The sequence below is a fragment of the Gallinula chloropus genome (genome assembly GCF_964237585.1).
Source record: "Gallinula chloropus genome assembly, chromosome: 1".
NCBI lineage: Eukaryota > Metazoa > Chordata > Aves > Gruiformes > Rallidae > Gallinula > Gallinula chloropus.
In genome coordinates, this window is record NC_140085.1 from 211,311,263 (window position 1) to 211,322,202 (window position 10,940).

Below are 10,940 nucleotides of genomic sequence, written 5' to 3' on the forward strand. Positions count from 1 at the left end.
AGTGCCACCTGTGTGCTGGAGGGCCCTTGCCTTTTATGCATTTCCAACCTGCTAAGTGTTACCACCCAAGGAAGTCCCACCATCAACAGGCACCCTGGGGTCCATGGCTGCAAGCAAGCTCAGTAGAGGCATCGCTTTGCCCTAGGCAGGGCACTCTTATGGCCCCCACATAGGAGCTCTTGGTTCTGGCATGTGGATTAGGATAGCAAAAAGGAGAGCAAGAAAAACTAGGACAGCAGAGAGTTAGGGTAGCAAAACATTTAGTTTGGTGTGTTTAACAGTTTAACTGTGGTTAGAGCCCAGTGTTGGGAATAACAAGGGCTCCTCAGAGTGAACCTTTGCTGCAGGATGTCAGGTTACCTACAAATACAGCTGGAGTTGGGAATAGTTCTGTAATTCGTGTCTGTGTTTATATACATTGTACCTTTATACCTATATATAGAGAGAGATGCACACACACATAGATCTGTAGCTGAAGATGTTCTGAATTGCATTTTTTTATATTATTGGATACTTCTAAGTGCTGATATATTTTCATTACAGTCAGCAGTTTTCTAACTCGTGCCTAAGACTTGTATCTTAAAGGAAAAGCATTTCTGTTTAGCCTCCTGGCCATATTTATACCCAACCTAGAAGAAAGTTCCACAGAAGTAGAAGCACCTTCCAAATGACCACCAAGTGGTACCCTATGTAACGTGAACACCAGCGACTTTGAAGTTCTGAGACAGTACTGCCTTCAAAACCATCCCTTCCACATTGAGCACATACCATGCACTGCTTTTTGACTCTTGGCATCGATGTTGTAAGTGGAGATAGGCTAGAGATGAGAAACCTGAGGGTTTTAGAGAATTCCATAGAGGTTACTTACTAATGTGTTTCGACTTTAGAGTCTTTGAAGCCTAGTTAGATCTTGGGTTTACCTTGTCCTTGTTTGGATGCGATCAAAATCTCTGGTTGTACCTTCCTGCCCATTTTGATTTACTTCAAGACCCTTAAGCAAGGAGAAAATAAGTTGCTCATGCTTGACCTTAGCTGGCCAAGGGGTTTCCAGCAATTCAGATGAGATAGCAGACCCCTGCTTAGGGCTCTACCCTCCTCCCATCTGCAACATCACCAGAGCACAGAGGACTACATGAGTGCAAGTGAGGTCAGAATTTCCTCCCTTCCACCTACATCTATTACTTCACATGGCTAAAGCTCACCCAAAGTTACAGAGCACTTCTCACTGCCGTGGAAAAGAATGGCTAAAAAAGAATCACCCAGGCTTGGGGTGAGCCACACAAGGGGTGGTGAGGCCAAGGAGCAGCTGGGTGGCTGCAGGGCTCTTGTGGGCCCTGCTAGCAAGGAAAAAATACCCCTGAGTGTAATTTAACAACAATAATAAGAGCTCTTTGGGATGCTTTTCTATCCAGGCAAAGAGCCTGCATGCATCCCTGCTCTGAGCACCGGGGGCAAAAGAAGTGGGAGCTGGTCCATGCAGCTGATGCCTGGGGTTTGGGAGGGCTGAGTGGATGGTGTGTGTGTGGTGGCACTGGCACACCCTGCGTGAGCAGAGGTGGGACTGCACAGCCCTGCCACACTGCTGGGATGGGAGCTGGGCTCCAGCTTTCCTGGGAAGTACTCAGGATTCATAGACTGCAGCTTAGATACGACTTCAACCACCACAAAGCACCTGTGGCCTGTTTCACAGTGTTAAAAAAAAGAAAAAAAAGGTGAAAATTTGGTTTTGTAGCAGCTTTTGCATGAGACTGTGATACTGAGTAACTTGAGCATCTTGTTAGAATAGACCATGCCACACCAACTGCACTGTTGAAATGCATTACTAGATTTTAGTGTGTCCAGCAAGTGCAGCCTGGAAGTAGAATAGGTACCTGGCACATCCATGCACTCAAAGCCCCTCCTGGCCAAGTACCATGTTAATTACTTGGGGAGCTGGGCTTGTTCAGCCTGGAGAAGAGAAGGCTGTGGGGAGACCTCACTGCAGCCTTCCAGTGCCTGAAGGGAACATACAAACAGGAGGGGAATCGACTTTTCAAAGGGTAGACACTGGCAGGACAAGGGGGAATGGATTAAAACTAAAGGAAGGAAGGTTTAGATCTTAGGGGGAAGTTTTTTACAGAAAGAGTGGTGAGGGGCTGGAACAGGCTGCCCAGAGAGGTGGTGGATGCCCCGTCCCTGGAGGTGTTCAAGGCCAGGTTGGATGGGGCCCTGGGCAACCTTGTGTAGCTCCAGGCCTGGAGGTTGGTGTCCCTGCCTGTGTCAGGGGGGTTGGAGCTCTGTGATCCTTGGGGTCCCTTCCAACCCATGCCATTCTATGATTCAATGAAAGGATGCACTAAATTCCCCCCAGAGCCTTCTCTTCTCCAGGCTGAACAACCCCAACTCTCAGTTCCATGCTAAACACACCAGAACATCCCATTGGCCTGGGATGGGCTGGCTGAGCCTGTCCTTTTCTAATGGATTCATTCTTTCCCTGTTTCTGGTGCTTTCTTCATGACTTTCTTGGTTTAAATTCATATGCAAGAGATGCTTCCAGCAGTGAATTGGGAGTGGGTCTTTTATGGTGGGAAAACTGGGACTGATCCCAGCTGCACCATCATTTGGTATCATTGCCAATCCCTTTCTCATTGAATTTCTGGCTCCCAATCCTGCCTCTCACTGGATTCTTCCTTGGCATGGCCTCTGGGACCTGCCAGCAAACCTGCAGGAAGCTTTGCCTGACCAGAAGGGACCCAGCAACCCATCCCTGCAGGATGGGAAGGGTGATTCTTTTTGGTGCAAGCCCAGAAACAGACTTTTTTTCCCCAAAAAAGGACATTCCTTTTTCTTGCTCTTCCTTTGTCCTGTCCCTCCTTGCCTCCAGGTGTGAGGGGGTGGGATGGAGACCCCGAACACATGGCTGAGCTGGTGAGCCCAGCTCTTGCCAGGGGGCTTGGCATCCCCAGGGGTGCAGGGACTGCACCTCTCATCCTTGCTCCCTGGCCATCCCTTCTCAAAGATAAGCAAGAGGAAGCTTCTGCTTTTGGGGAGCTGGAGACTTCCCAACCACTATGGCTGCTGCAAAGAGCCTTCCTGTTTTCACAGGGTATGGCAGCCTTTGTCAGGAGAGGGAAACACACCCAGCACTGAGTTTTATTGCCCTGAGGTCTTTCAGAAGGAGCCGTGTGATTTGATTAACCTTTACTCAGAGCAGAAGGCTACGGTGGCAATAAAATCAGCCATACTTCAGAGTTGCTCTGAAGGGGCTCCAGAGACCACCAAGGGGACCTGGCAGCAGCCATGGGATGGCTGGAGAACCAGCAGCAAGCAGCAGGCCCAGAGGGCTGGAAAAGCTGCTGGAAAGCCCTGGTTTTTCTGCAGGGAAGCACCATGGGATGGCACCTCCTGAGGCTGCCAGCACAGAGGGGTTATCCCAGCAGCACCAAGGGCTTTGTTGGGGGGTGGTGGGCAGGGAAAGGAAAAAAAAACTCTATCAAGTGCAAAATCAGGTATTTTAGTCTCTGCACTGATGGGGGTTGTGTCCCATGGACACGCTGAGGAGCCTCGGTGCAGCTTCCCACGCAGCAGTTCTGTGCTCTCATTATTTACTACGTGGCTACAGGTGCCAGGAAGAGTTTGTATTATTTCAGTTACGGTGTACAGATAAGTGTAATATATTCCTGGTAATAAACACCCGTGCCAGCGCCTGTGGGCTGACACATACAAATCCAAGTGCCCTGCAGTGGTTTCTGTGCACACTAAATACTGGAGCAAACTTCAAATCCAGTAAAACCCCACCCAGCAAAGGGTCACCCCATGGTGGGAAGAGTGAAGCCACCACCTCTCAGCCTCCCGGCAGCGGGGCTGGTCAGTGGGATTACCCAGCTATGGTTCACACACTATAAATCAGTGAGGCCACACCTTGAGTACTGTGTCCAGTTCTGGGCTCCTCACCATCAGAAGGACATTGAGGTCCTGGAGCGAGTGCAGAGAAGGGCAACCAGGCTGGGGAAGGGGCTGGAGGGCAAATCCTCTGAGGAGCGGCTGAGGGAGCTGGGGCTGTTTAGCCTGGAGAAGAGGAGGCTGAGGGGAGACCTTCTCCCCACCTACAACTCCCTGAAGGGAGGTTGTAGAGAGGTGGGCGATGGTCTCTTCAGCCAGGGGACAGGAGATGGGACAAGGGGCAATGGCATGAAGCTGTGCCAGGGCAGGGACAGATTGGACATTAGAAACAAATGTTTTCCTGACAGAGTTGTCAGGGCCTGGAACAGGCTGCCCAGGGAGGGGGTTGAGTCACCTTCCCTGGATGTGTTCAAAAAAAGGGTAGCTGAGGTACTTAGGGATCTGGTTTAGCTTAGGATGGGAATGGTTGGACTTGATGATCTTCAAAGGTCTCTTCCAACCTTGTGATTCTGTGATTAAATCCCCATGGATTTGTTTTCTAAGGGTGCTCCCCGTATGGCTGGTGTCCTGGGGGGGCAGGAATCGTGGCATACAGCAAGGGGAACATTTGTGGTGGTGGTTCAGGCTCAGCACAGTGTCTGTGATGTCCCAGTCGCCCACATTTCAACACTCACTCCCATTGCCTCACCCTCCTGCTGAGGGCTCCCACTTCCTCAAGCTTTGACACAAGGATTAAAAAGGGACCAGGGCCTGTCCCACCTCAGGAACGTGCCTGATCCTCCACAAAGTTCTCCCACTAGGCCCACAGCTGGCAAAGCAATGGGAAAGGACCAGGACTGAGAGGGGAAGGGAACAGCAGTGTTTGTGGGGGGCACTGCCCCATGTACAGCAGGACTCACAAGCAGGCTGCAACTGCCAAGGCAGACAGGACCCAACCATGGGAAACCCCACCAGCAAAACTCCTCATTCTTTACACAATCCTCTAATTTCCCAAGACAAACAAATTTTGCAATGCCAGCGAATATCTACACCCTCCCTGGGTAAATTTAAGGCTAACTCTGCAGGCTCCCACAGTCCCACCTAATACCTGAACTGCTCCTACAACACAGGGAGAGACTCACCTCCACGTCAGCAGCAACAAGCTGCTCAGTGCTGAGCACAGACCCCAGCCTGTGGCAAATGCCCCCCCAATTACATGTTGGGCCACACGTTTCAGCAAGATGATGAAGTTCAACAAAAGCAAGTGGAGAGTCTGGCACCTGGGAAGGAATAACTGCTGGAATCAGGACAGGCTGGGGGATGAGCTGCTGGAGAAGAGCTCTGTGGAGAAGGACCTGGGGGTCCTGGGTGATGACAGGTTGGCCATGAGCCAGCAGTGTGCCCTGGGGGCTGAGAGAGACAATGGGATCCTGGGGGGCATCAGGAGGAGTGTGGCCAGCAGGTCACAGGAGGTGATCCTCCCCCTCTACTCTGCCCTGGTCAGGCTCCACCTGCAGTATTGGGTCCAGTTCTGGGCTCCCTGGGATAAAAAAAGACAGGGATCTCCTGGAGAGAGTCCAAAGAAGGGCCACGAAGATGATGAAGGGCCTGGAGCATCTCCCCTCTGAGGAAAGGCTGAGTAAGCTGGGGCTGTTCAGCCTGGAGAAGAGAAGACTAAGGGGGGACCTAATTAAAGTTTATAATTATCTGAAGCAGGGGATGCAGGGGGAATCAGCCAGCCCCTTTTCAGTGCTCTGTGGGTACAGGACAAGGGGCAATGGCTGCAAGTTGGAGCACAGGAAGTTCCACACCAACATGGGGAAGAACTTTTCCCCAGTGAGGGTGCCAGAGCCCTGGGACAGGCTGCCCAGGGAGGTGGTGGAGTCTCCATCTCTGGAGAGATTCCAGCCCCGTCTGGACGCCTGTCTGTGCAATATGAGCTGGGGAGCTGCTTTGGCAGGGGGGTTGGACCCCATGATCTCTCCAGGTCCCTTCCAACCCCTACAATTCTATGATTCTATGATTCTATGAGGAGCACAGTTAACCCCAGCAGCTCCCAAAGCACGTGGTCACCTTGCACCCATGTCCAAACAAGCTGGAAAGCAGAGGCAGGCTTGAAAATGAGCACAAACACCGGACATCATTTATTTGGCTATTGAGAAAGATGCTTTAATGCTGTACCACATAATTACAAGTGACTTTCCAGGTCCCAAAAAGCGTCATTCAGGAGAGATGTATTTACAGCATTGCCAGGATGGAAAGGGGTCGCACGCCTGTGCTGTGCTCTGGGGGCAAGGTTCACATTTTACAACTTAAGGCTTTAATCACTACAGGAACACTGTTAAAAAAAAACAAACCCAAAACAAACCAAAAAAAAACCCCACCAAACCCCAAGCCAAAATAAAGATAAAAAAAGATAAAAAATACATCTGTTTGCAGAACGAGCAGTAGAACTATTTATCACCCCCATAATAAATTCTGAGAAATCATTAGGAAAATAGACCATCAAACAGACAACAGAAAGGTATTTACACTTTGCTTAATAATTAAAAAATAAAAATATTCAGACTGTTCCATGGCTTTGGTTAGTAAAAGCCCCTTTACTGACATGACCCACACTCGCACTAGGTTTGCTGGCACGCTGCCCCCAGGCTGCCAGCCACTCCTCCTGCTCCTTCCACCCAGCGCAGCTGGAAGGCACGTGGCACCGTGAGGGGGAACCCTCTGCTCCCCCAAAACAGAAGTCACCCTGCTGAAACCACCGTGCTGTGAGGGAGAGGTGCCTCTGGCTGGCTGGAGCCTGCCAGCTCTCAGAGGAACCTCACGTCTCGGAGCACAAGCCAGGAGTAAGAACACCCTGAGAAGAATCGAGGTCTGGCTCTTGCTAGCAGAGACGTTCCTGGATGGTCTGTTTTCCAGCTGGGTGCCAGGTGCCCCACAGGACCCTGTGTGTTATGGGGGAGGCATCGCTGCTGGAGAGGGAAAGGGCTGACAAACCACAGCAGCAGGCAGAGCAACGCCCATGGCACCAGCGATGCAGCTTTGGCTTCCCCTCGCTTTTGGGATGGGGGCACGCAGGGGCCCAGCAGAAAAAGGGGAGGTGGCTCTGAGGAGCGAGCGTCAGTTCCCTCTGTACATCTAGATTTCACCTTGAACAAGTGCAATTTTTGGTAAGGAGGAGGAAGGAACCTCCCCATGAAGACAGCTCCATGGGCTTGGAGAGAGATGCTGCTTCTGCCAGAGGGAAGAGGCTGCCTTCGAAAGGGGAGGGTGTTGGGGAGGGTGTTGAGCAGCACACATGCAGGAAGGGACTGAGGGGGAGCCTTCTGCGGGGTAGCCTTCCAGCACCACTCCTCCTCCTCCTCCTCCTCTTCAAAGCAAGCCCTCCCAGCCTGCCAGACCTGCACGTCACCCTTTGTTCATTTGGAGAGATGACAGCGCTGCTCACTTGTACGTGGCTTTCTGGGGGGCAACGTACAAAATCCCACTGGAATTCCTAAAATGCAAGGACTAAAGAAATGGATTTTACACAGCAAGCACTGCCAGGTAAAACTTCACCCCTCCAAACCCCTGGCTGTAAACAGCAACACATGGAACCGACACATTTTCACCTGTGTGGTCCCCCCACCTCCCCGTCTTCCCTGCTGCAACCAAGCACAAAGGGCTCTTAACCAGCAGCCTGCAGCACATCCCGGCCCCCACAGTGCCTGGAGGGGATCTGGGGGGCAGGTGGGGAAGCACTGCACACCCTCCCACTGCAGAGCTGCCTGATGCCCAGTGTGGGTGCTCACTGTCCACCAACTCCACCCCAAGGGATGGGAAAAAGGGCCAAATCAAACTGAAACCCAGGTGGTGCTGACCTTCAGTGAGCAGAGGATGAAAGATGTGAGCAAACAACCAGAAGCTGGTCACTTTTGCACAAAACAATTCATTTCTGGGAAGGGCTAAAAAGCCTTTCTCTATTCAGAAAGACTGGCTGGCCACATGCCCGGGCATGGAAGCTGCAGCCTTGATGCTGCCCACCTCACCCACAGGACCCTTCCAACAGCTTCCCCAGAGGGCTTCATTCAAGCAACCAAATATGCTAAAACAAGGTTGGTCCTTTGGACCAGAGCCCACCCCAAAGATCAGGCAGGGCATCCTTACTACGCCTCTTGACTTTGGCAGAAGAGGATCTATTCTTGTGCCTAGCAGAGGTATCACTTCTCCATTCCCACCTCTTTACACACCACAATGCTCTTCATCTGTACAAAATGTTCCCCTAACAACATAACGACTGAACTATTTACAAAGAAAAGCTCAAGTGAATGAAAGCATGTTGTCCACAACAGCAAGGTCATAGCAGCAGCTGCATGTCTTCAAAGATACCTGGCTTGATCTGTTGTTACATGCAGACATCAGCAGGGAGGCAGCAAAGACAGTAAGAAAAAAAAAATTAAAATAAATTTATAAAAAAACCACCCCCACCCATTCAGCAAAGTCCTTGATGTTGTCCTAGGAAGGGGCAGTCAGATTTTCCTTCCAGCTTACAAAATGTACAAGCAAGGGATGGACGCAGCCAGGAGGGGATGGGGTAGGAGTATGCAGCTGGGTCAAACTCATCACCTCCTCCCCAGTCTGTTCCCTGGGTCAAGGGAGGTGTGAAGAGGAGGCCAGGAGGTCCCCAGGTCCAGCTGGACTCAGGGGAAGCAGGTAGACAGAGAGCCAGGGAGACACCTGCACTTCCCTGTCACTATGCAGGGCTCCATCTCCTTGTGCCTGGGAAGTAGCAACACAAAGCAGCACCGGAGTCATGATGGAGGAGGGGGAGAAGGAGCTAAGGATCCTCACCTCCACTAGCAAATTTGCAGTGGGTGGCTCCAGGGCTAGGATGGAATCTGGTGACACAGACAGGTTTTGCTTAGGAACCTTCTCAGAGAAGGCAACTGGAGAAAAATTAAGACACATCAGGACTTTCCCCTCCTCCTGCCTGCTGCTATTACATGCCACTAAAGCTGGAACAAAGGTATGGAATATAAATACCAGAACAGATCCCTACACAGACAACAAAAATAAGTTAACACTTATATATATATATATATATATATATAAAAAATTTAAATACAGAAAGAAATCTGCATATTTTAAAATAGTTTTCTTTGGAACACACTTCCAGTCAGAATTCACCCGCAAACAGTCGTTGCTGAGTATCTTAATTGCTCATAAGTTGCTACCAACGTAGAGAAAAACACCCTTACACTTTTTTGTATAATGGGAAACTTGGTTCCCCTCTGAGTTTTCAACTTCTTCCCCTCCCACCACACCTTCAGTGCCTTTTGGGAGGCTGTGGAGTGTGTTGACCTTGCCTGTGTTGAAACAAAATAGACCTCCACCTAGTGGCTTTTAATATCTACATTCTCCTCTCCCTGCCTGAGTAAGAGTTTGTGTAAGCATGAGGAGCAAAAGCTTAGCAGATGGTCAAGACCCAGAAGAGGGAGCAGACCCTGACTTCATTTTGTGGCAGGGAACTGCACCCAAAACACACCCTGAAATGCACCTGGGAGGCAATGAACAGACTGATTTCACTCCCTTCAATGCCAACCCTGGCAAGAAAAGCTTCCCAGTGTACTAAAACTCCTCAGTGAGCAGAAAGGCTATGAAGCCTCTCTTGGAAAACTGTGAAAGATGGTCCATGGTCTGGCCATGTAATCCAGGAGATGGTCTGGCTCCCCTTTCTGCTACCCCAGATGCCCAGTTGGACCCCAGTCAAGTCATGCAGATCCTCAGTCCTCCAACTGAATGACAGGGACAAGAGCCCATCCCTTCACCAGCAAGAACCATGCTGACCAACTGTCTGGTGTTGAGAGGCAGCAGCATGGAGGACACCTAGGAAAGCATCCACCCAGGTGGATGGATTCCAGAGGGAATTTCTGCAGTACCTACTTGGGATGCTCCATCCCTGGTAGTGTTTGAGGTCAGGTTGGATGGGGCTTTGGGCAACCTGATCTAGCAAAAGGTGTCCCCTGCCTGTGCAGGGAGGCTGGACTAGATGATCTTCAAAGGTCCCTTCCAACCCAAACCCTTCCATGGTTCTATGATTTGTTTTTCAGTATAAGCTGAAGTGTGAATTTAAACCAGTGGCATTACATGGGCATGGGCCACCTTCCTGCTGCTTAAACAGGCTTTTCTTAGTGTAGTGGATTTGGCCAGGGAAAGCTATTTAGAGAGAATTAAAAAAAAACAATTAATCTTACAGCAAAACCAAGGCATTGCCAACAAACACAGACCCCCTTTAAACTTCCCACCTTTGACAACAGTCAGGCTCTGCAGATGATCTCCAGTCCTAAAGGGAAAGCTCCTCTCAGCCAACTGTACCCTAGAGCTTAGTGGTTTCCTGGGCTGTGTATGCTCTACTGGGACCGAGGAGCCCCTGCACCCCTGGCAGTGGGCACACACCAGGCCCTGCTCACTGGTTCAAGCCCCTGAGGATTCTGCTGTGCTTCCCCTTTCCTGGGGCAGAAACATGCTCCATCTGCTGATGCCAAACCAAAGTCTCATGGCCAAATCACAGATTCACAGAATCACAGAACGGCAGGGATTGGAAGGGACCTCTGGAGATCATCTAGCCCAACCCCCTGCTAATAACCACCCATCTGGCACACAGAACTGATGGAGGGAGAGGGAAAAACAGGGCCCCACTTGCTGTTGGAGCTGGCCTCACTTCTGCTAGCCACCCCACCACTGCAGCCACCCCACTGGTGATTCCTGAAGCCAAGAGGTAGGTCATCTCTTTGAGGACACCTGTTCTTTTCAAGCCATTCAAGTACTTGCACCAAACAGAGTTCTATGGCTAAACTTGGCAATCCCTGTGCTGAGCATTCAGTCAGCAGAGACATCTGTTGGCACTACCTGTGCAATGGCCCAGCAAGGGGCCCCCACAGACCCCCCACCACGTCACAGCAGCGCCGTGCTTTAAAGCATATGAGGATGGAGTTTAAAGTTCCAGAGCACAACAAAAACTATGAGACCTGATACTGCAAAGAACACAAGTCTTGCAGGTGCTTTCTTAACCAGGTGGAAGCCGGTGTTCAGTGAGAGCC